The sequence below is a fragment of the Equus quagga genome, chromosome 8 (genome assembly GCF_021613505.1).
Source record: "Equus quagga isolate Etosha38 chromosome 8, UCLA_HA_Equagga_1.0, whole genome shotgun sequence".
NCBI lineage: Eukaryota > Metazoa > Chordata > Mammalia > Perissodactyla > Equidae > Equus > Equus quagga.
Window position 1 is genome coordinate 116,332,632 of NC_060274.1, and position 26,112 is coordinate 116,358,743.

Consider the following 26,112-nt stretch of genomic DNA (forward strand, 5'->3'; position numbering starts at 1 on the left):
GGATAAAGCAGAGAACTTAAGAAATACCCTGTGCTACCTTGTGAGATATTTAACTCATAAATCAAATCACTTCTCTCGTTCAGTAAATGGATATACATAAATAAATATTTGCAAAGAAAAACTGAACTGCATAGCAGCCTTGTCAGGTTTTTATCTCAAATACAACTGCAAAACCTTAAATCATGGACTATTTGATTTGGAAGAAATCTTAGAGACTATTTCATTTATCATGAAACTAAGGTTGATTGAGATTGCCACCTACCTAACATTGCAGTGCGGGTTCACAACGGACCCAGACCCTCGCTGAAATCTACCCATCCTACTATTCTGCTTCACAGGAGGGGAAAGAAAGACACACACATGACCTTGCTCATTTAACACAACAATCTTATGAGGTGCAAATTATCATCCTGATTGAAGAGAGAAGGAAACCGAGACTCTGAGAAGTTATGTAATTTGTCCAAGGTCACCTAGGCACACAGAGAAGTAGAATTTGAACCTTAGATTGTAACCTGAATGGATTGTATGAGCAGCCTCTTTTCTCACATCCTCTGTTCTTGACATCCAAGTTCAGGCTGCTGATGAAAGGCATTGATGAAAAGAGAATATTTTACTGAAGATTGTGGGAGAATCCATTGAGGAAAATTCACGTCACAGATCACATTAGACAAAAACTTAATAAAATTCTTTTTTAGGGGCCGGCCCGGTGGTGCAGCGGTTAAGTTCGCAAGTTCCGCTTCTCAGCAGCCCAGGGTTCACTGGTGAGGATCCCGGGTGCGGACATGGCACCACTTGGCAAAAAGCCATGCTGTGGCAGGCGTCCCACACATAAAGTAGAGGAAGATGGGCATGGGTGTTAGCTCAGGGCCAGGCTTCCTCAGCAAAAAGAGGAGGATTGGCAGTAGTTAGCTCAGGACTAATCTTCCTCAACAAAAGAAAATTATTTTTTAGATATTTCTGTTATTTTCCCCACAGTTTCTTACCCTCAGAGGTACCTACTTTCTCTTCTATGAGGTTATAAGGGAAAGGGATCATAACCGTTTGATCAACAGAGAAGGCAAGGTTTAAGTGAAAAAGCTGCTTATCACCAAGCCTGCATATATAGACATGCTGCAAAAATTTTACTTAGAAAAGATGAGAGGAGGAGAAAAACATAGGCAAACTAAAAACAAAAACCCAAGATGCAAAAAAGAGTTAACTTAAAGTTTAAACAGCGTGAGGAGGCTGAAGGCAAAATGGCTGACAGACTTCTCGGAGCTGGATGGAACCTTTAACAACAGTGGGGCTGGAGTGATGGTACCTATTCAGGAAGGAGAGTGCAGCCCATGCCCTGTGCACAGAGAGGGAGTCCAGGGCTGTGTGCCTAAAGCTAGGAGTTTTGGAGGGCTGCTGCAACTCTGAAATCAAGATTTAGAAAACATTACCCAACATAGTTACTGTAAGAATATAAAGGAGAATATCCTTGTGACCTGACATGGGGAGCAACACCATAAACACAATTCAAAAAGTACAAGCCATAAAGCAAACTATTGATGAACACAATTATATCAAGATCAAGGATTTCTATTCAATGAGAGACACCAGGGGGGAAATTAATAGACAGAGGAGAATGTGTGAATATATTCGTGCTGTCTATGGGAAGGAAAGGGTTAAGCAATAAGTCTGCAGTCTTCTCTCCTCTTATTTGGGGAAAAGGGGGTGGAGATAGAAATGAGACAGATGACTAGACCTAGTCTTGTGAAAATGCTAAGGAATACCTCCTAAAGCTAAAGGTATTTGCCAGCAGGGAGTCCTTATCTATGGAATGCTTTTAGTGGGATGGACCTGGTTGGTTAAGATTCTAATGGTAAACAAACCAGGAATCTATGGATTTATGGGCATGGCTTAAGGGGAAATATCATGTAATGGATACAACCACCTGAGTATAAATTGGAGATGTTTCATGACCTAGATGGCAAGATATTGATTTATCCCATTTCTACTAAACTTAACTTGACCACATGGTTAAGATGGTGACTGCTGAGTTTCTCCACTATAAAGTTACTATTTTTCCCTTTGTAATTAATAAATATCTTACAGAGAGGTACTTTGAGACTATGTAAATATCCTGTTTGCCATCAAACTTTCGCCCATTCATTTTAGCCTCTCTTGATGATTCTTCCCTAAAAAATCTATGCCATGGTGGTTGCCAGATGGCGATTTTCTATTGAATCAGTGGTTCCACATGTATTAGTCGGCATTCTAGTGTCAAGAAGACTTTTTCCTTCGCCCCCATTTATTTCTTTGATTATTTATTTATATCAGCAGGGACTCATGGATTCTTTATTCCTTTGGTTATGATATATTATTATTATTATTTATTTTGCCATGTAACCTATCCCAGATTTGGTCAGTGGGTGTCCCTTACTTTTTGTTTGTTTTTACAGTAGATATTGCTAAGGGAAATTACATAGACGTTGAAAATAAAGAGAAAAATAATGATGTTCCTAGCAATATATTTTCAAATGCTGGGAAGGGGAAAATTCCAGTCTTCCCTTCTTGGTTCTTTGGGCTGGTCAAATAATTAAAATGACACAAGACAGATTAACAAAAGACAATCAAATTTAGTTATGTACATGTAGGAAATCCACATTAAGATGAGAGATTGCAAAGTCAGTCAGTCAAAATGAGGTATTTATGTCATTCTAGACTAAGGAGAAGGGAGAAAGGGTCTGGGATCTCAAAAGGAAGGAAGGTAATTCAGGAATAATGAAAAGAGTAAATATTTGGTAAACAAATGTTTGCTGGACCATCCAAAAACAATGGCACACAGAGAGAGCTTTGATCAAACAAACCTTGCTAGGTTCCTCCCTGTCTACAACACCTAGTTCGTGTCCTACCATAGTTATCTATAGCCATATCTCCTTCCTGGAAAAGGTCCTCCATCTAAATTCTTTTGGGCAGTTAGGGGGAAGGTCAGAGGTTCTTCCTGAGTCTTTTGGGCCTTGATTGTTATTCAGCTTTAAATAATCTGCATGCCAGGGTGGCATATCTTGGGGCAACTCGTCTGAACCCCTATACAAAATGTGTAAAGCAAAACCTACACAGAGTAACTAGGAAAACTCAAATAATCCAAAGCTACTGGGAGTTTTTAAAAAACCTCCCCCTGAATCCAATAGATGAAGCCGACCAAGGGGACCATTACTAAGGATATGGAAGATGTGAATAATATAGCTAAGAAGATTCCTCTAATACATACAGAATACTGCACCCAAGTGGAAAATGTGCATTCTTTTTTTTTTTTTAAAGATTTTTTTTTTTCCTTTTTCTCCCCAAAGCCCCCAGGTACATAGTTGTATATTCTTCGTTGTGGGTCCTTCTAGTTGTGGCATGTGGGACGCTGCCTCAGCGTGGTTTGATGAGCAGTGCCATGTCCGCGCCCAGGATTCGAACCAACGAAACACTGGGCCGCCTGCAGCAGAGCGCGAACTTAACCACTCGGCCACGGGGCCGGCCCCATGGAAAATGTGCATTCTTTTTGAGGAACTATGAAACACTTTTTATAACTTTTTACTAGGAAATAATTTTAAATATACAGAAAGTTTAATATTGAAAAAAAGAAATAGTACAAAGAACACCTTTATAGCTTTTACTCAGATTCACCTGTTAACATTCTACCCCATTTGTTTCATCATTTTGTGTGTGTAAATTTTTTCCTGAATCATTTGTAAGTTACATACATTGTGGTGATTTGTTCTTAAATACCTCAGTGTGTATTTCCTAAAAATACGGATATTCTTTTATAGTATCACCATACAGTTATTACCTTTATAAATTTATATTGATATTTTAATCTAATCTACTGTCTACATTCCAATTTTGTCAGTTAACCTAGTAATATCCTTTGTAGCATTTTTTTTCCTTCCAGCACAGCATTCAGTATAGGGTTAACTATTGCATTTAGTTGTTGTCATCTTTAACCTATTATGAAATACTTTTAAAAATTGACCAAAATTGACCAGGGTGATAGAATTCAACCATAAATAAAAGAAGATAATTGCATACATATTTTGAAACTAAAAAAAAGAAAATAAGCCATGATTTGAAAACAATTCAAAGTGAAAACTAGAAGTATTTTATACTGAAATATAAAAAACAAACAAAAAACCCAGTGCATTTTAAATTTGTGAAATATTCAAAAATTAACGCTCTCAGAAAAATTTATAGCTTTAAATGCACTAACTTGAAGACATGAAGAGTGAAAATAATTAAGATTTTGACTGAAGATAATAAAACAGTAACAATAAGCAAGCAAACAAACCAAAATAAAACTAAAATAAAGTGGGGAGGTGGGAGAATAAAAATAAGAAAATTAATGAAATAGATAATAACAACGGAGAGCTAATCAATATAGCCCAAAGCAGTCATTAAAAAGATGAATATAAAAGATAACGCACTGGGGCCAGCCCCGTGGCCGAGTGGTTAAGTTCGCAGGCTCAGCTTTGGTGGCCCAGGGTTTTGCCAGTTGGAATCCTGGCACCACTCATCCCACATGCCACAACTAGAAGGACCCACAACTAAAAATACACAACTCTGTACCAGGGGGCTTTGGGGAGAAAAAGGAAAAATAAAATCTTTAAAAAATAAAGACACACTAGATAATCTGAGCAAGAATAAAAGGAAGAAAGCATAAACAAATAATTGAATAAAAATTATTAGAGATGTATAAGAAAATAATAAAAAAATTTTAACCAATAACTTTTAAATCATTGAAGCAAAGGACAGTTTTATGAAAAACAAACCAAAAAATACAAGTTACCAAATTTGATTGAAAAAAAATTAAAAACTAAGTGAACTAATAAACATTAAACAGTTGAAAAGTTGTCAAAATTTCTCCTCCCTAATCCGAAGTAAAATTTTTCAAGATAAATATATATATTTTATCAAGCTTTTATTTATTTTTATTTATTTATTTTTTTAGGAAGATTAGCCCTGAGCTAACTGCTGCCAATCCTCCTCTTTTTGCTGAGGAAGAATGGCCCTGAGCTAACATCCATGCCCATCTTCCTCTACTTTATATGTGGGGCTCCTACCATAGCATGGCGTGCCAAGTGGTGCCATGTCTGGACCTGGGATCCGAACCAGCGAACCCCAGGCCACCAAAGCAGAACGTGCGCACTTAACCACTGCCCCACTGGGCTGGCCCCTATCAAGCTTAAAGTGCATAATCCCTATTTCATGTAAAATGTTTCAGAGAATAAAAAGAGGAAAAACCACCAAATTTAACCTTCCTTGATGTCAAAGAGAACAAGGACAGTATAATTTCACATATCAACACAGATGCAAAAATCCTAAATTTTAAAAATAACAAATTGAATTCTGTAGTAAAGTCAACCTTCATTATTTGCAGGTTCTGTGCTTCAGAATTACTTGTCAAAATGTATTTGTAACCCCAAAATCAATACTCCAAGTGCTTTCATGGTCATTCACAGACTTGCAGGCTTACAAAAAAATTGAGTTGCTTGACTCACAGGTTCCCAACTGACGTTGAACAAGGCAACATTCTGCCTTCTTGTTTTAGCTCTTATGCAGCAAACAAGGGTCCTTTTTTGGGTGTACTTAGTGCCATTTATTTGTGCTTTTTTTGTGTGTGTGATTTTGCTGTTTAAAATCACCCCCAAGCCTCATGCTAAAGTGTTGTATAGTGTTCTTAGCACAAAAGGCTGTGATATGCCTTACAGAGGAAATACATGTGTTAGATCAGCTTTATTCAGACATGAGTCATAGTGCTATTGGCCATCAGTTTAATGTTGAGTCAACTATATATGTAACCACAGGCCTACTAGGACTCCATGTTATCAGCAGAGTAGTTAAGAGTGTTTTCCAGGAACTGAGAGCCCCCCCTCGTCCAGTTCAGTCTGGTTGAGACCCACCAACTGGGCCTGCACAAATGCCTGATAAGTGACCTTTTTGACACCAAGGGGCCGAAAACTCCAGCCTCAGATCATACTAACACCACCATTTTGTCAACATGCATCTTATGCAGAGCCATGAAGCTTGAATATGCTTGTGCAGGTCATCAATTACTGCATTTCTCCTTACCTCCAAACGTCTGTCTGCATACTTCGGACTGCGATGCCCCTCATCCCATAAATTTTGCTCCAAGCCCTGGATCAGGGAGATAGACCTGAAAGCGTATGCATCCTGTCTCCTTGAAGATCAATCTTGCAATAAAGCTGTTTTCTTTTCCCAAAAGCTGATGCATAATAATTGGCTTTTTATGCACATTGGATAAGAGAACCCCATCTTTGTGTGGTAACATATATTTTAAATAAAGTATCTTTAGACAAAAACACACATAAAACAAGGTTATATATTGACCAGCTAACTAAAATGTGCCCAGAGTCTCATGGGAACCTAAATATGTATTTCCTCTAGGAACAGTGATTCAGTATTCACTAATTCAGTGTTTGCAGCAACTGTGTAGATCATAACTATCCTGAATAATGAGAATTAACTGTATGTATTGTATAAATGTGATGTGTGTGTGTATACAAAACAATATATCATAATCTAGTAAAGTTTTTCTCATCAATACATGGATGGAGAGTCAGCATAAAACGATCAAAATAATTTCACGTGTTAGATATTAAAAAAGAAAGTCAACATAATCTTTTCAATAGATTGAGATGAAAGCACTCTGTAAAAAATATTCAGAAAAGTATGAATAAAAGGCAACATCTTTAAATTCATCAATGGCTTGGTAAATTCATATGAAAGAATAAAAGTCTAAAATGAAAGAGGAGCTGTCTAAATTTGCTTGAGAGCCATATAAATGCAGACAGTATGATATAGGGACAGATAAATATATAAAAGACCCCAGAAACGCACCAAATCATATCTAAGGCTTTAATGTTTTAAAGACATTAAGATGACATTAGTAAAAATCACTGGGAAAATCTTGGACAAGCAAATAAATGGTCCTGGGTTAACTGGATTACTGTATGAGAAAAAGAAAAAGTAGATTTTCATTTCACACTACAAAGAGGAGAAAACTCCAAAAGAATTATGGACTTAATTGTAAAAATAATTATATAAAAATTTCAGAAGAAAATGTAAGAGAATATTTATATAGCTTTGGAATAATAAAGGATTTCTTTTTTCTTTCTTTCTTTCTCTCTCTCTCTTTTTTTTTTTTTTTTTTGGTGAGGAAGATTGTTGCTGAGCTAATATCTGTGCCAATATTCCTTTACTTGGTATGTGGGATGCCCCCACAGCACGCCTTGATGAGCAGTGTGTAGGTCCACACCCAGGATCCAAACCCATGAACCCTGGGGTGCTGAAGTGGAGCGCATGAATACAATCACTATGCCACTGGGCTGGCCCTAAGGATTTCTTAATGATGAAATAATTTTTAAAAAACAGAAATCATTTTAAAAAACGTATAAATTTTGGTACATCAAGATTAAAACTTTCAGGGGCTGGCCCAGTGGCGCAGCAGTTAAGTTCACACGTTCTGCTTCAGTGGCCCGGGGTTCACTGGTTCAGATCTCGGCTGCAGACGTGGCACTGCTTGGCAAGCCATGCTGTGGCAGGCATCCCACATATAAAGTAGAGGAAGATGGGCACGGATATTAGCTCAGGGCCAGTCTTCCTCAGCAAAAAGAGGAGGATTGGTGGCAGATGTTAGCTCAGGGCTAATCTTCCTCAAAAAAACCAGAGACACATTTTGGGGTGACAGATTCCAGTCCCCCACAGATGTAATGAACAATGTGATGACTACAGTTAATGCTGTTGTATGGTACATAGGAAAGCTAAGAGTGTAAATCCTGAGTTCTTATCACAGGAGAAAATTTTTCTCCTTTTTTCTTTTTCTTCTTTTTATTGTGTCTATACAAGAAGATGGATGTTAACTGAACCTATTGTGGATCATTTCACAATATACAGAAATCAAACCATCATGCTGTACGCCTTAAACTTATACTGAGATGTATGCCAATTATTTCTCAATAAAACTGGAGAAAAAACATGGAACAAATGTATATTTAGTGAGTTCTAATTCAGTAAAAATGCAAGTGTACAGATAAGAGATTGGAAAGAAATGCAATTCAACCAAGGGTTCTTTGTCTTATCTGGGTAATGTGATTCTCAAACAAATTTTTTTCTTTGTAATTTCTGTTCTCCAGTTTTTCTAAAGAGAAGATATTTTAGAATCAGAAAACTTGTTATCTTTACATTAAAAACGGTTTTTCAGGGGCTGGCCCTGTGAGTGGTGAAGCTCCTCACTTCACTTTGGCGGCCCAGGGTTCACAGGTTCGGAACCTAGGCGTGGACCTCGCACTTCTCGTCAAGCCACGCGGTGGTGGCGTCCCACATAGAAGAACTAGAATGACCTACAACTACCACATACAGCTATGTACTAAGGCTTTCGAGAGAAATAAAAAAATAAAAAAGAGGAAGATTGGCAACAGATGTTAGCTCAGGGCCAACCATCCTCACCAAAAAAAAAAAAAAAGAAAGAAAACATTGATTTTTCATAAAATAGCTTTCAAGATCAAGATAATTTTAGTAACAAGTTTGTTTTCTATTTTGTTGCGTGACTAATACTGAAATAGCCCTTTGTTTTTGCTGTTACGTGTAAATGATTTAAGAATTTAAACCAACTCCTACATAATACATTATATCAATCCCCATCTGTGATTTGGAAACATTTAAAACTTTCAAAATAGGAGTTCATTCCACAGAGAATGACAGAACATCAGCCATTGCAAACGTCTGTCTGATCTTGGGACCCTGAACCTGTTTACTGGCTTACAGTCTGGTAGGGAGAGCCAGAGCCCAACAATAACCCTACCATCCACTTGCTGTGAGTAACGACCACGTGCTGGGGCCTGGGGAGGACCCAGCTCACTCAATTTACCCGCCTTGGTTTGCATGATAAAGGAAGGTCACAGAAAGTCAGTACAATTGAGAGCAGCTCCCCAGGGGGCAGAAAAGATCTTCTAGCAACTGGCAGAAATGTCTCGCATTTTAGGACGGCAGCTATGATGAGGATCCTCTCTCTCTCGAGATTGCTCTTCTCCAAAAGGATGCTACTTACAAAATAAAAGTGAAATTCAAAATCTACGTCTCTTTAGGTGGGCTTAGGTTTTTTGTTTTTTCCCCCTATTATTACATGGAGGAAAGGAATGAAAGAAATACATGGAATGCTTTTTTCTTTGCAGATCTTAGGTGCAAAGAGTATATCATAATCTTCAGTTCATAGTTCAGTGTCACCACAGATCTGTGAATGACTGTCTTCTATTTAACCATAAAATAGTTTCTCCTTTAGGCCCAGACTCTAATATCCCTCCTCTTTCCCCTTTTAATGTGTTGGATCAATTTTCTTAAATATAAGGGTTTTCTGAAAGAATAGTGAACCGAGTCCTCCATTTTCTCCTGTGTTATTTTCCTATAAAATTTTCTGAGAATTTTGATAAATTAAGGATCTTCTGCTACTTGGATAAGGTAATCTATCTATCAAAAAGTCTGTCCAGGGGCCGGCCCGGTGGCACTGTGGTTAAGTTTGCACGTTCCACTTCGGCGGCCCTGGGTTCGCCGGTTCGGATCTGGGTGCGGACATGGCACTGCTTAGCACGCCATGCTGTGGTAGGTGTCCCACATATAAAGTAGAGGAAGATGGGCATGGATGTTAGCTCAGGGCGAGGCTTCCTCAGCAAAAAGAGGAGGACTGGCAGTAGTTAGCTCAGGGCTAATCTTCCTCAAAAAAAAGAAAAATAAAAAAAGTCTGTCCAAGTAACAGTCAGCATTACTGAGACACCTGGAAGAAAGCAGGGGTGGGAAAGCTCTGCTTCCTCCAGGAAACAGCTGGTGTTTTGTAGAGCCTGCCAGCAGAAGGACAATTAGACAAGAGTAAACACATGCACATCATTCATTCATTCAACAAATATTTATTGAGTGCTTGCTTTGTCTAGCTGAGATGTGGCTTAGCAACCAATTACAAATCATTGCAGTTCAGGCTCCACCGGTTATTAGCTGCGTGAATCTATCCAGATCACCTAAATTCTCTATATCTTAAGTCTCTTCATTTGTAAAGGGACAGAAATAAACCCTACCCTACCTCCTTTGCAAGATTGTTTCGAGGGTAAAATAATGGGTATGGAAGGGTAGCAGAGGGTACCATCTCAAAATATGCCTCGTGGGCATATGGTTTATTTTGAGCTGATTATTTTTGAGAAAAAGCAGACACAGGAAAATCTCTAAAAACAGAGTAGAAGTACCCTTTTGTAAGAGAAATGTATATTTATAAAGGAAATCTCCATTTGTAAGTGTCTCCCTCTTTGTATCAGGAAGTGAAGGGTGAGTCAATCATGAGAACATTGTCCATGGAGGAGGCACCCACTTAAATCCGTGTAACCTTACCCTCCTTTGCGGCACTTTCCTGGTAACCTCCCATAACTAGACTGCCCCCTCCCAACATCTTTCTTTTGACTTCTGCTGAAGATAGTATTTAAGGTAGTGGCGCGGGCCCTTTGGGGGAGTCTTAGTTTTCCTGGGTGTCTCCCATGTATACATGAAGTATACAGGTTACTAAACTTGTTTCTTTTTCTCTTCTTAATCGGTCCTTTATTATGAGAGCAGAGGGGTTCTCAGCCAAGAACAATGAAGGGTACAGGGGAAGTTATTTTTCCTCCTCTACACAAGTATCACTAGTATTATTTCACTGATCTTGCCAAAAGGGGTAAAGAGTTAGAGCCAAGGCCAGGCTACACCAGCTGAGAAGAAGGAGCCTTGGAGGAAGCTTAGCCATTGCTATGCTAGCCAGCTGTGGAAACTGATAATAAAACACTTACAAGGAACTGAAGAATCTGAAGGAATGGTCACAATCTTGGCCTTCACAATTGATAGAAAAACTATGACTAAATGTGAAATGAACAGCAGGCAAACCACAGTTTCCTCTTAGCCCCAACTTCAAGATATTCCCTTCCCAGCTTTGGGCAGAGGGCACAGGATACCTAACAAGTAATGTCATTTCTGCCCCCAGATGCAGGGTCAAGAACTCTTGTCACCCTGGTTAGTGTAAGCAAACAGCCACAGGAGTAGGGGGCAATTGTGGAACGGGGGGGGGGGGGGGGCCGGGGGTAGGATACACCCCCACAGAAAGAACATACCTTAAATGTGTGAGCTAAAAACCAACTAAAGTTTCCCCAAAGGAAGGAGAAAAAACTAATGGGATTTTTAAGCATTTATTCTCTGTTATAAAAGATATTGCAAGCACAAATGAAATAGGAAAACATTGCTTGGGGCCGGCCCCTAGACCGAGAGGTTAAGTTCACACGCTCCACTTCAGTGGCCCAGGGTTTCACCAGTTCAGATCCTGAGCGTGGACATGGCACCGTTCCTGGGGCCATGCTGAGGCGGCGTCCCATATAGCACAACCAGAGGCACTCACAGCTAGAATCTACAACTAGGCACTGGGGAGCTTTAGGGAGAAGAGAAGAAAAAAAGAGGAGATTGGCAACAGATGTTAGCTCAGGAGCCAGTCTTTAAAACAAAAACGAAAAAAAAAACATTGCGTCACTGATTTATCTCTAAATGGGTAGTAGGAGAAACATTGTCCCCATATTTTTAAAAAATGAAAATAAAAAGTCTCATTGCAACCTTGAAAATACTATGTTGAGTGAAATAAGCCAGACAGCAAAGAACAAATATTGTGTGATTCCACTTATATGAGATAGCTAGAATAGGCAAATTCATAGTGACAGAAAATAGACTAGAGGTTGCCAGGGGCTGGGGCAGGGGGTGGTGGAGTTATTGCTTAATAGGTATGCAGTTTCTGTTTGGGACGATGACAATACTTTGGAAATAGATAGTGGTGATGGTTGCACAACATTATGAATTTAATTAATGTCACTGAATTGTAAACTTAACACGTTTAAAATGCAAATGTTTTGGTATATATATTTTCCTACAATAAAAACAAAATGCAGGGGTGGCTTATTGCACTGGTATATCTTGAAATGAATAGTAGACAAAAAGCAGATCGTAAGAGTGTTTGGAATCCCAGAATTACAGGTGAGGGCGACATCCTTAAAGAGTGTTGGCGTCAAGCTGACACAGCCTGAAGAACTGCCCTTCTCTGGTTAAAGACATTTCTATCTGAATGACCAGCAGGAGAAGAAAACCTGAAGGCAGGGAGCCTTGTCTCATGGATCATTTATCTTCCTGGTAACAATAGAATCCGGCATCCAGTAGATACTTGAATGTCTTTTGAATGGGTTATCTAGAATCAAAATTCTCTCACGCATTCTCTCAAAAGCATTTATTGTGTCTGTTCCGTACCAGGCTCTGGGTTAGGCACTGGGATGCCGAGGCAAGCAAGATTTTCTGACGGCCCTCCAAGCTCGCCGTCCCTGGGAGAGAGGTGGGCTGTTAGAGGGCGGACAGAGGCAGGCGCGGAGGTCCAAAAGACTGGGAGAAGGCTTTGCTGGGTGGAGGAGAACGGGGCATTGGGTGTCTGCAGAAGCTCCAGTGCAAAAGAGAGCAGGATGGAGAAGTAACGGTAATGAAAAGAGCTCAACGTAGAAGCCGTGAACTTGATCTGAAGAGCTAAACAAAGGGATTAAAGGACTTGGATTCAAGGAGTAAAGTGAGCCCTCTCGGTATGTGCCCAAATATTAGCAGGGTGTACCAAAACATTACCCTTAATATTTCGCTCAGGGGCCAGCCCAGTGGCACTGTGGTAGGCGTCCCACGTAGAAAGTAGAGGAAGATGGGCACAGACATTAGCTCATGGCCAGTCTTCCTCAGCAAAAAAAAAAAAAAAAAAAGAGGAGGATTGGCAGCCGGTTAGCTCAGGGCTAATCTTCCTTGAAAAAAAAAAAAAGTAATTTAGAAGGGAGAGATGGTATTGGTGAGTTTTCCAACATGTGAATAGCATCAGATGGGGATGAGTCCCAGCTTTGTTTCCAGAGCTCCAGGCCGGCATATCCAGCATCATATGGAGCATTTCCCCTTGTATTCTTTGTAAGGGTCAAAACTTTTACTTAAAAAATTTGTCTATTCTGTTTGAAGTTTTTACAGTAAGCACATGAAATTTTTGCACTCAGAAGAATCAGTGAAGCTCTTTTCATTATGAAGAATTGGGAAAAAGAGAAAGGAAAGGAGGAGGTGTAGAAAGGGGAAGAAAGCACGGGAAAGACCACTCCGGCTCAGTGTGACGAGATCCAGGAAGACTTTTAAAACCTGCATTAGGGGCCAGCCCAGTGGTGCAGTGGTTAAGTTCGCACATTCTGCTTTGGCGGCCCTGGGTTCACTGGTTCGGATCCCGGATGTGCACATGGCACTGCTTGGCAAGCCATGCTATGGTGGCATCCCACATATAAAGTAGAGGAAGATGGGCACGGATGTTAGCTCAGGGCCAGTCTTCCTCAGCAAAAAGAGGAGGCTTAGCAGCAGTTAGCTCAGGGCTAATCTTCCTTAAAAAAAATAAAAACCTGTATTAGAGGCTGTTATTGTCCTGCTGGAAACCCTCCAATACCTTCCTAACATAATTGTATTGATATCCAAGGCCTCCAATAGCCTCCATGTCCTGGGCTTCTGCTCCTGCCTGGCCCTCGGGCCTCCTTACCACCACTCTCCCTGGGCCTCATGGAGCTCCAATCGCGCTCGAAATCCTTGCTGGCTTCACTTCTTCACCGCGTTCAAGTCTCTGATCAGATGTCACCATGCAGCCTTTTCTAGACACCATGCTGTTACTCTCTGTCCTCCTCAATCTGCTTTATTTCACTTCAGAGCATTTACCACACACTACCTGATGTTATATTAACGATTCGTGCGTTGTCTTTCTCTCCCATCGGAATGCAAACTCCGGGAGGCCTTTGTTTTGTTCACACTCTATCTCCCAGTACCCAGAACAGCGTCTGGCACAGAAAATGTGCCCAGTCAATATTTGTTGAATGAATAAAGGAGACAATAGGCCATGGAAGGCAGGGGTTTTTATCTTTGGTGGCCACGTGTGGCTATGTTGTCATTCTTGGGCTTCCCGGGGAAGTTTCGGTCAGAGGAAGCAAGAAATTGGTGAATTCTGGTTTGAGCACATTGAGTTTGAGGGGTTTTAGGGAAATAAAACAGCTCTGCCAACAAACGATGCTCTGTACTGTTAAAGAACAAAATTCTACTGAATAGATTTTAAAGATCTTATTGTCACTATTCGGTGATTCAGGAATTAGACAAATTCCAATCTAGTAGATAGAAAAGAACTCTGAAGAGATAAACAAGGCAAGAGATTTCTACAGACCAAACTAAGCAGGAACAAAGAAGTTAGACTGGATGTTTGCTGCTTGGTTAAAGCAGAGTTACTTTCCTTAGATGGAGCGAAAGAAAGTCGTGGAGCCAGTCTGGTAACTTGAGCTGAGCGGGCAAGCACTGATTGGTCTTCCTTTTCTTGGAGAGCGTAGTGTAGAAACTTTGTTATGTTTTGGTTTGCTGACATGGGTTTTAGCATGAGCGACTCCATCTTGGGCCGAATCTGGTTGCGTTAACAGTACCCATATAGGAGAGAGAAACAACTGATCACCGAGTAAACACAATCAGATTTACACACACATAAGGTAATGTGAAAGTGTATGTTGTAACCACAGGACCAGGAACAGAATTTGCCACCCCAAAATAAGCTTCTTTGGCATAAGGGCTATTTTGAGCTGATGTTTATTCAAAAAAAAAAAAAAAGCAGACAAAGGAAAAGCTCTGAAAACTTCATAGAAGTTACCCATTTGTAAGGGAAATTTATATCTATAAAGGAGTTCTCCATTTGTAAGGGTGCCTTCCTCTCTGTGCCAGGAGGAGGAGCATGACTGTGAATCTCTAGAAACTCCCATCAATGGAGAAGGCAATGACTTACATGTGCATAACAACTTTACTCTTGTTTACTGTGCTTTTCCTGGTGGCCTCCCATAAGTGACCTCATCTTAACAGCAGGATGTTGAAAGCTATTTTTCAGGGGCTGGGAGCCAGCCAGGAGCATGCGCAGAAAAGAAAATTTTGATCTGCCCATGGAAATTCAGTCGGCCAGTGCTTCCGCATGCCAGCCTGCCCTCCCTGATCCCTTAAACCTTACCCCATACTCTGGATCAGGGAGCAGAGAGTTGAGAGCCTGTCCTTCTGCCTCCTTACCAATCGATTGCATAACAAACTGCTTCTCTCGAAGTCTGGTGTACTGTACACAGTATCGGCCTCTGTGCTCATCTGGTGACGAGCCCTTACTCAGTAACAGTCTGGTCAGAATTTCACACAATTTTATACAGTAAAGTAGAAGAAAGGACATGAAGATGTCTCTAATTTCCTTAGGAGTTAAGTGGATGGGTCTGTGACTGTCTCCTGTATACCTCCCGAGAGATTTCTGAACTAATTTTGGAGGTAAGTGTTTACAGTTCCAAGGATCAGAAGGCACTGATCTTGCATTGCAAAATCAAAGATAGGGCCTCTTACGGAGCTTATTATGTTTTCAAGGAGACACTCTAAGGATGAGAGAGAGGGGTGGCAGCTGCTTCCCTCCTCATAGAAAATTGCAGCTTTTTACCCTTACGAAGAATACAAGCGGAAGCGCTCCATATGATGCTGGATATGTGGGCCTGGAGCTCTGGAAATGAAGCTGGGACTCATCTCCATTTGATGCTATTCACATGTTGGAAACTCACCAATACCATCTCTCCTCTCTAAATTACTATTTTTAACATGACTTAAAAGTCACCAAAAAAATTCTTTCATTATCTTCCCTCCTGTTTGAGTTTCAAGATTGCAGTTATGATTGTTTTGGGTTTTTTTTTCAGTGTAACAAAGATTTGCTTTGCTTTTTTTTTAGAGATTGACACCTGGGCTAACATCTGTTGCCAATCTTTTTTTTCCCCCTTCTTCTTCTCCCTAGGTCCTCCTAGTTGTGGCATGTGGGATGCCGCCTCAGCATAGCCTGATGAGCAGTGCCGTGTCCAGGATCCGAACAGGGGAAACCCTGGGCTGCCAAAGTGGAACATGCGAACTTACCCACTCAGCCACGGGGCCAGCCCCTTGTTTTCTTTTCTTTTCTTTTTTTTTTGGGGGGAAGATTAGCTCTGAGCTAACTGCTGCCAGTCCTCCTCTTTTTGCTGAGGAAGACTGACCCTGAGCTAAAATCCACGCCCATCTTCCTCCACTTTATAGGCGGGATGCCTATCACAGCGTGGCTTGCCAAGAGGTGCCTTGTCCGCACCCGGGATCTGAACTGGCGAACCCTGGGCTGCTGAAGGGGAACGAGCATACTTAACCGCTGCGCCACCAGGCTGGCCCCCCTTGTTTTCTTTAAGAGAATCATTCAGCCCCTTGTGGGAGAAGGAAAGAGAAGAGAGGACTCTTCTCCAGGATGGAAAGGAAACCTCTCTCTCCTCTTGGATGGATTACACAAGTTGGTGGAGTCGTCCCTGACCTCCAGGAAAGGGAAATTTATTTCCCATGCTAAAGATTTAGGCTCTTCCTGAGAGCTATTAAGGAAAGAAGTGAAAGGATCTTTTATCCTGAGAACAAAGAAAGAGTGGACAACACCCTACAGGATATAGAGATGATGAGAGAGCTTGAGGGAAGTGGCTGGGTAGACGGGAGAAAGAACGAATGGGGGCGGCCAGGGGAGGAGGCCTGGAGAAAGAACACCACAAGGACACGTGTTATCCGCTTCACCCAGGACCAGAGTTGAGTCTTCTCTGGGACAGAAACTTCTCGCTTTCAACACCTATACCTCAGGAGCTAGTCCCCAACAGGAACAACTCCACCTCGACACAGAGACTTTGCCCCACTGCCTTCTGCATCCTCGGGGACTCTCTAAGGTCCACACAAGCCCAGCGAGAATCCTGGCCAGCCGGCAGCCTGTTGTGGGACTTGTACATGGAGGCCTGGGTGGTAGGAATCCAGAGGAACTGAACCGACTCCTCAAGATCTGTGGTAGGCTGAATTATGCCCTCCCCAAAGATGTCCACGTACTAATGCCCTGAACCTATGAACATCACCCTATATCACCAAATGGACTTGGTAGATATGATTAAGTATCTTGAGGGAGGAAGATTATCCTGAATTATCAATGTGGGCCCAGTGTAATCACGATTATCCTTATAGGAGGGAGGCAGGTGGGTCAGAGTCAGAGAGAAAGTGACGTGATGATGGGAGCAGAGACTGGAATGATGACGAGGGGGCTATAAGCCAAGGAATACAGATAGCCACCAGATGCATTCACTTATATTTCCCTTCAGTGAATGACCTAGAACGATATATAATAAAAGCTGATCCCTAAATAAATCTAAGAGGGCTCTTTAAATAAATAGAAAATTAAAATTATGTGATTAGGAAAAAGTGTTATAAAAATACTTATACAAATAGTGAGTCTATGTCAAAGGTTTAATCAATTCTTTAATGAGGGAACCAGCCGAGTGACAACGCAGGTTTTTGAGAGGATAAGAGAAAGTGGATTAATGTGTGAAAGAAGGCATGCTAAAAATAAGATTGCTAAATTAGATTCAAAAATTATTACTGAGCTGCAAGGCAAGAAACCCAAACCTTTGGGGTGATCTTTCCTGTAAACAGAAAGAATAACGTCTCACCTTACCAGTTTTCTACAAGTTAACCTGTAACTTGACAGAACTGTAACAAGACTGGCCCTGAGTCAACCTGCATTATATGATCAGAGCCAGAGGACCCTTCAGTGGGCTTGCTGGACACTGAAAATTCAGGCAAGCAGATTTCTGCCTGACTTCCAAGTTTTAGGTAGTTTTCCTGAACATTAGAAATGGACCTCAAGCTTATAAGCCTTATGTTGAAAAATATTTTCTGGAGCTGGCCCGGTGGCGTAACAGTCAAGTTTGCACGTGCCCAGGATTTGTAGACCCGGATCCTGGGCGCCAAGCTGGCACTGCTCATCAAGCCATGCTGTGGCGGCATCCCAGATAAAATAGAGGAAGACTGGCACAGATGTTAGCTCAGTGACAATCTTCCTCAAGCAAAAAGAGAAAGATTGGCAACAGATGTTAACTCAGGGCCAATCTTCCTCACGAAAAATACGCATATATATATATATGTATTTTCTTCAAATAGTTTCCTCTTTGGAAAATTTAGACAGAGGTTTGTGTAGTGGGGTGGTTGGTAAGGAGGAAAATTTTTTTCTGGCTAGAGAATGGTATTTTAAAGATTAGATTTTGCTAAGTGAGAAGGAAAACCATCTGAGGATTTTGAGCAGGGTGGTGACAGCATCTGGATGTGTTCGAAAAGGAGCCCACTGGCTTTGTGTGGTGATAAGACTCTAGGGGCGGAGAGGAGAAGAGGCCAGATCTGTCCCAGAAGGCCAGGCAGGAAGATGGAAGTTCTTCCAGAATAGAAGCACAAGAGAGGTGAGAAGCACTGGATCTTTTTTTTTCTTCTCCCCAAGTTTTATTTTATTATTGTTATTTTTAATTGAGGTGGTTGGTTTATAACATTAGACAAGTTTCAGGTATCCATTATTATATTTGGACTTCTATATATAGTGCCTTGTGTTCACCACCAAATGTCGAGTTGCCATCCATTGTGTACGGGAGGAAGAGCTATTCCTCTGCCCTCTCGGTTGTTCTGTCTGGTCTAAGAATTATATTGACATGGGGCAGAATAACAGGAGAAAATTCACCAAATTTAATAACATGGATACAGGGGAGAAACCCAGGAAAACTGAGTAACTCACCAAAATGGCCGAAGCCACCACCTTAAATATCATCTTTAGTTAAAGACAAAGGAGACTGTTGGAGGTGGTGGTTTGGGACTTCAAAGAGGAGGAAGGCAACTCATATGAAGAGGCAAAAGCAAATGTTTGGTAAACAAATGTTTACTGGGCTTTGCTAGGTGCCTTCCTGCCTTTCTGTCTACCATACCTAGAATTATCTATGGGGATAGGTCCTTCCTGGGACAGGCCTTCTATCTTAAATTCTTTTAGGCAGCTAGAGGGAAGGTCAAATTTTCTTCTTCAGTCTTTTGTTCTTAAAAGTAATCATGCCAGAGAGACACATTTTGGGGTGGCAAATTCTGCTCCCCCACAGTCAGCATGCTCATGTGCCCCTTTACTCATTTCACCCTCCCTCCACCCCCTTCCTTCTGGTAACAAATCTATTCTCTCTCTGTGTTTGTTGTTGTTGTTTTATCTTCTACCTATGAGTGAAATTATATGGTGTTTGGCTTTCTCCATCTGACTTATTTTGCTCAGCACGGAGAAGGATTGGATCTTGATTTACCTCTGAAGTGGAATCCAATAGATTTGCTGATGTATTTTCTGTAGTTATGCAAATGTAAGGCAAATATCCCTACTTTGTTCTTTGATTGGAGATGTTAAATGTTTAATGATGTAAAAGACTGTTTCCTTGGATTGTGCATGTGCCTGAGGTTTGAGGAAAAGAGGATCAAGATTCCAATGGAAGTGTAACCAACAGGCCAGGACAAGCTGGTGGCTCAGGAATCATTCAACCTACGAGTGACAACCTACAATGGTCTTGGCCAACTGGATTCTTAGCTTACTATCTTGCTGCTAACTCTTGGTCCTTCCTTTCATTGACTGGTTCTCAGTGCTCGTAGCCCCTTCTTGTCCTGACTCTCCACTCTTCCCATCCAGGCAATAATCACATAACAGACAGCTCTCTATAAGGTCCCAATCCAGACAACAGGAGTCCACACTCTCTTTCAATTTATTGGAGCTGAACTTTGGAGGACTGTAGCCACATCATATCTAGAGCCTAGAAACAGTGGGTTTAAAGTGTTACATATAAGCAATATAAACTGAGCAACTTGGTAGCAAATATTACACAGTATTACCACATCATTTATATGTTAGATAAAGTTACTATAACCCTGGAGGAGATTCCGCACATGTTCAGGAGCCAAATGTCAGTCAAAGTGCCAGCACTTCTATTCGTAGAAAATGACCTCAACACTAGATGCCATTCTACCCGTAAATTTTTGGTTACTTCCAGTTATAAGAATATGTCCATTTCCCTAATTATGTTCACTTTCAAGAATTAAAAAGTCCAGTGCAGTCTAAATTACTTATTCAATTATACATCCTATTCAAAGTCTGCTTCCTCGTCCAAAGTTAGATCTGCCCTAACATCATCCCTCTTTTCAATGATTCTCTCCTCCTGGCATTCACACTCTTACGCAATCCCCTCCCACACAAAGCAGGGCTGGCATATAAGGATACTGCAGAAATGATGGCATGTGACTTTCAAGGCTAGGTTGTAAAAGATATTTTGGCTTCTGACTTGCTCTCTCTTGATTCACTTGCTCTGGGGATGCCAGCAAGCAGGCTTATGGAGAATTAAATGTGCTGCAAGAGAGGCCTCCTGCCAACAGCCAGCATCAACTCACCAGGCACATGAGGGAGCCATCTTGGAAGCAGATTCTGCAGCCCCAGTCAAGCCTTCAGTGACTGCAGCCCTGGTCAACCTCTAGACTATAAAGCCATGAGACCCTAAGCCAGTGGCACCCAGCTACACCACCCCCAAATTGCTGATCCACGGAAACTTGTGAGATAATAAATGTTTAACTTGGGTTTAAGCTGCAAGTTTTAGAGTAACTTGTTAGGTGCCAATAGATTACTAATACATCTGCTTATAACCCTTTTTGCTCTGGCTTTTCCAGGGTCAGCTTAGAGGAGAAAGAATTAGAGAAGAAAGGACTAATAACTTACCTAGTTGGTGCTATTGTAATCTGGTTGGCGGAGCAGAATACCAGCTCTCTTACTAGGATGCAGGCTATGAGTTCTCTAAGGGGCTTCTGCTTGGTCCCTGACACGGGCAATGTACTATCTGGCTGCGCTCTTGTAATGCCCCTCCCCCTCAGCAATAGCCTGTGGTGCTGGGATTCATACTCTGTTATTGCTGAGCTCCCCTCACCCTGGCAGGCTTCCCTCTGAGACAAGCTACTTATAAGATCATCAGGAGCCCAGTTATCATTCTTTTACGTCTATTTAACCTACAGGAAACACATGTAAACTTGCAGGACAAGGTGGTGGATAGGTAGGCAGCTCCCCATTACCCTCTGTGCTCCATGGGAGAAGGACGCCTCAGTTTCTAGGTTCATGGTGCTCCCAGATTCCAAGACACACATATCAAGCTCTCCCAAGAACCTCCTCACCATTCTATACACCAATGACTTCACCAGGATGAGACCAAGAATTTTTTTTTTACGGCATTGATTTTTTATTTGGCTTTTTTTAAAAAAATTGAGTTCATAACAGTTTATATCATTGTGAAATTTCGGTTGTACATTATGTCTTGTCTATCACCACATAAGTGCTCCCCTACACCCCCTGTGCCCACTCCCCACCCCCCTTCCCCTGGTAACTACTGAACTGTTTTCTTTGTCGATGTGTTTGTTTATATTCCACATGAGTGAAATCATAAGGTGTTTGTCTTTCTCTGTCTGGCTTATTTCGCTAAGCATAATACCCTCCAGGTCCATCCATGTTGTTGCAAATGGGATGATTTTCTCTTTTTCTATGGCTGAGTAGTAGTTTATTATATATAAACCACATTTTCTTCATCCAATCATCAGTCGATGGGCACTTGGTTGTTTCCATGTCTTGGCTGTTGTGAATAGTGCTGCAGTGAACATAGGGGTGCATATGTTTCTTTGGATTGTTGATTTCAAGTTGTTTGGGTAGATACCCAGTAATGGGATAGCTGGGTCATATGGTAGTTTTTCTTTTTTTAGTTTTTGAGGAATCTCCATGCTGTTTTCCATAGTGGCTGCACCAGTTTGCATTCCCACCAGCAGTGTATGAGGGTTCCCTGTTCTCCAGAGCCTCTCCAACATTCATTACTTTTAGTCTTAGTGATTACAGCCATTTTAACAGGCGTAAGGTGGTATGTTAGTGTGGTTGATTTGCATTTCCCTGATAATTAGTAATGTTGAACACCTTTTCATGTGCTTATTGGCCACCTGTATATCTTCTTTGGAAAAATGTCTGTTCATATCCTCTGCCCATTTTTTGATTGGGCTGCTTGTTTTTTTTTGTTCAGTTGTGTGAGTTCCTTATATATTATGGAGATTAACCCCTTGTCGGATATATGATTTGCAAATATTTTCTCCCAATTGGTGGGTTGTCTTTTTGTTTTGATGCTAGTTTCTTTTGCCTTGCAGAAGCTCTTTAGTCTGATCAAGTCCGACTTGTTTATTTTTTCTTTTGTTTCCCTTGTCTGAGAAGACATGGCATTTGAAATGATCCTTTTAAGTTCGATGTCAAAGAGTGTACTACCTCTACTATCTTCCAGGAGTTTTATGGTTTCAGGACTTACCTTCAAGTCTTTGGTCCATTTTGAGTTAATTTTTGTGTATGGCATGAGATAATGGTCTACTTTCATTCTTTTGCATGTGGCTGTCCAGTTTTCCCAACGCCATTTATTAAAGAGACTCTCCTTTCTCCATTGTATGTTCTTGGCAACTTTGTTGAAGATTAGCTGTCTGTAGATGTGCAGTTTTATTTCTGGGCTTTCAGTTCTGTTCCATTGATCTGTGTGTTTGTTTCTGTCCCAGTACCATTCTGTTTCGATTACTATAGCTTTGTAGCACATTTTGAAGTCAGGGATTGTGATGCCTCCAGCTTTGTTCTTTTTCCTCAGGATTGCTTTAGCAATTCGGGGTCTTTGGTTGCCCCATATGAATTTTAGGATTCTTTGTTCTATTTCCATGAAGAATGTCATTGGAACTCTGATTGGGATTGCCTTAAATCTGTAGATCGCTTTGGGTAGTGTGGACGTGTTAACTATGTTTATTCTTCTAATTCGTGTGCGTGGGATCAGGATGAGTCCAAGAATTTCTGCAGTTTATTAGGCACCAGCAGGGGAGGGAAATGTCCTTTTCCCAACTCTTGTAGGCACCTCTAATCTTTCCAAATAATCGTCTTGAAGCCCTCTCCTGTTGGCCTGGAGTCGGATGAGTAATCCTCCCCTCTTCTGGCCTGACATGGAGAAAAATGTCCTCAAAGGCCATCTGTCTGGGAAGTTTGCAGGACAGAACTTGGAGCTGGGGTCCAGTTTGTCTTCAGAAGGGGGTTTGTACTTCTACAATAATGCTCTCGACTTGCTGCTCTTGGCCCCTGGTTGGTATGTGAATTCAAATATAGAGGGAGCTGAGGAAAGTACTCATTGAACTCGGCATGTTTCAGGCAGTACATGGACATCACTCAGTGTTTTGTGTGAGGACCCAGACTGTATACTGGGTACCTTTTAGAAAAAGTATTAAATCAATTTCAAAATATGTAAAAATATAAAAATAAAAATCCTGCTACCTTTGTATAACTAGATTCTTTTTGGTTTTGCTTTTTGTTTGTTCATTTTCCTTTCCAAGTTTGGAAAGGTAGCTTTGGAGGGGGGAAAATACATATGATTTTAAGTCAGAAAAGTCTGGATTCAATTCTGTTCTCCCACTTGCTTATTAAATTAACCTCTGTCCTCTGAGCCTCTCCTTTGTATTTGGAGATAATAATGTTTATTTTGAAAGCTTTTTATAAGGATAAAAAGTGAGGGAAGGTGCTTAGAATAGTATCTGGGAAAGAGACACTCAACAAAACGCAGTTAGTACCAATTATTGTCATTATGAACATATAGAGAGTTTTTACATAGTTGAAGTATAACATAGGTTAATTTTGGGTTCTAATTTTTTTGTTTATCTAAACTTGTTTCAAAAATGTTTTCCATGTGTTCCCTGATAATTATAGTTTTTATTTCAGTGACTGTAAAATATTCCAACATATTGATATTTTATAATTTATAAACATTTCTCTATTCTCTAAAATTTAGGATATTTATGGTTTAACACTTTACCATTTTTTTACGGTTTCCAATTATGTTATAAACATCTTCATATATATAGCTCTTTTTTCCTATTTTAAATTACTTTTCTGAAATAACACTCTAGTCGTGGCATTACCAAAGTGGGTCAGAGTGCATGAATATTTTTATGGCTCTATATGTAATCCCTACTTGAATATAGGGCACTGTCGAAATTATTTGTTACTCCCGAGAGCCTTCTCTGTTGGCCAAGCATTCTCTGGCGCAGTTGTACATTTAGCAGGAATAGCTGCCAGGGACAGAAAACACCACCATGTCACAGTGGATTCAGCCTGTGCTTGAGGACACGTTGGCCTTCAAATGTGATTGGAGGCATCCGATGCTGCCGGGGCGGGGAGCAGGTGGTGGGGGAGCAGGGGTTGTGGAGCCCCTTTGGGGAGGACATGAACTAAATAGATGTAAACATACCATCTTCTTGGTGAGGGCTCTAGAGCGTGCCATAGATTGCTGCTGTGGAGCTGGAGTGGAGTAACAGTAGGGGAGAGGTAAGAGACAGGATTAGCAATGCAAGCAGGAACCAGATCATGCAAGATTTCCAGGCTTCCAGACTTGGCTTTTTTCCATATGTGCTGTGGACTGAATCGAGTCTCCCCTCAAATTCATATGTCGACGCTCCAACCCTTGGTGTCGTAGTATTTGGAGAGAGGGTGGTTAGGAAATCGGGTCATGAGTGGGGCTCTAATTTAATAGGACTGGTGGTCTTACAAGAAGAGAAAGAGATCTCTCTCTTTTTCTCTCAGCCATGCCCTACAGAGGAAAGGCCATGTAAAGACTAGGCAGGAAGGTGGCCATCTACAATCTAGGAAGAGACCTCTTATCAGGAACAGGATCAGCCAGCACCTTGATCTGGGACTTCTGGCCCCCTGAGCTGTGAGAAATTAAATTTCTGTTGTTAAAGCCACACAGACTATAGTGTTTTGTTACGGCAGTCTGAGCTGACTAATACAGCCTATCATGGTGAGTCACTGAATGCTGTGAGAAAGGAGACGATGAGATCTGATGTGCAGCCAGGAAGTTGCAATGACCAGAGCAAAGCGGGTAAGGGGTAGAATCTAGGGATAAAATTAGGAAGATGAGGGAGTTCTAAGTTATACAGGACCATGTGGGACCACTGTAAGGATGGTTTTGAACAGAGAAATAATGGGACTTGACTCAATGGTTGGAAAAAATTACTCTAGTTGTGGGGGCTGGGCAAGAGGCGAGGCAAAGGGAATAGTAATCAAGCAAGAAATGATATGGTTTGGACCAGGGGGGTAACAGCAGGTTGTGAAAAGTAAGCAGACTTTAGATATATTGTGAAAGAAAACTAAGCAGAATTTGCTAATGGGTTATAAGTGAGGTTTGAGAGAAAGTGAGAAGACAAGAATAACTCCAAGTTTTTGGAAGAATGACGCAGGAAATGGGGAAAATGGGGGCTGGCCCTGTGGCCGAGTGGTTAAGTTCGCGCGCTCTGCTGCAGGCAGCCCAGTGTTTCGTTGGTTCGAATCCTGGGCACGGACATGGCACTGCTCATCAAGCCACTCTGAGGCAGCGTCCCACATGCCACAACTAGAAGGACCCACAACGAAGAATATACAACTATGTACTGGGGGGCTTTGGGGAGAAAAAGGAAACAAAATAAAATCTTAAAAAAAAAAAAAAGAAAAGATGAAGAAGGCTGAAGCGGAGTGGGGAGTTTTTGTGGGGAAGTAGGGGAGATTAGTAGCTGAGTTTGGGACATGTTGAGTTGTCTATTCCATCTACATGAGATGCTGAATAGGTAATTGGATATGAGTTTGAGTTTGAAAGAGAGATCTGGGCCAGAGTTATAAATGTGGGAATTGTCAGTCCATTGATGACATGGAAGGTCACTGGAGTCATGAGCTCACCAATGCAGGTATATAGACAGAGAGTAAAAGAGATCCAAGGACTGATCTTGAGACATTGTTAGCCTCTGTCACTGTCCCCCTCCCACACACCCCATTCAGAGCCGTGGATCCTCTGGTAACCATTTGATGCACTGTAACCCCAGTCCCACCCACCCATGTCTACTCTGCCTACAGATTGGACAACAGTAGGCATCCATCCAAATGGGGCCAATCAGGTTCCTTATGACGGGAAATTGAAAGCAAGACTGAAAAAGAAATGAATCTTCCTCAGCTAGCTGAACCTACAATACATAAGTTTTGTGTCTATAAAGTAAACATTTTATCCTCTGCCTATACACTGGAGAAGGAGAGATAGAAAAACAGAGGTATACAGAATGGGG